The sequence below is a fragment of the Etheostoma spectabile genome, chromosome 8 (assembly GCF_008692095.1).
Source record: "Etheostoma spectabile isolate EspeVRDwgs_2016 chromosome 8, UIUC_Espe_1.0, whole genome shotgun sequence".
NCBI lineage: Eukaryota > Metazoa > Chordata > Actinopteri > Perciformes > Percidae > Etheostoma > Etheostoma spectabile.
The window spans coordinates 5082222-5082586 of record NC_045740.1 but is presented as its reverse complement, the minus strand read 5'-3'; the positions used below and the strand labels follow the sequence as shown (position 1 = coordinate 5082586).

General features: G+C 38.9%; 1 protein-coding gene across 3 annotated transcripts in view; it reads left to right on the top strand.

The window, feature by feature from the left end:
- Positions 1 to 365, top strand: part of pik3c2g (phosphatidylinositol-4-phosphate 3-kinase catalytic subunit type 2 gamma) — a 20145-nt gene that overhangs the window by 11329 nt on the left and 8451 nt on the right. The gene's annotated exons all lie outside the window — the stretch shown is intronic.

The following is a 365-nucleotide window of genomic DNA, read 5'->3' as shown; positions in this document are numbered from 1 at the left end:
TATTATACGTTATTTACATAATTAACATAATTAAGGAATTGCAATTGTGAAAAGTAAAATAATAATAATAATAATTATTGTAGAATTGCACACATGTCAGGCCAGTGTTATTGCACAAAACAGATAATACAGATAATATTGTCCAGTATCAACCTCTCGGAGTGTCTGCGTGTCAGACACTTAGAGGGAGGAGTTATAAAGTTTGATGGCCACAGGCAGGAATGACTTCCTGTGGCGTTCTGTGGTGCATTTTGGTAGAATGAGTCTATCACTGAAAGTGCTCCTGTGATTTATCAGCAAGCCATGGAGTGCGTGCGAGAAATTGTCCAAGATGGCATGTAGTTTGGACAGCGTCCTCCTCTCTG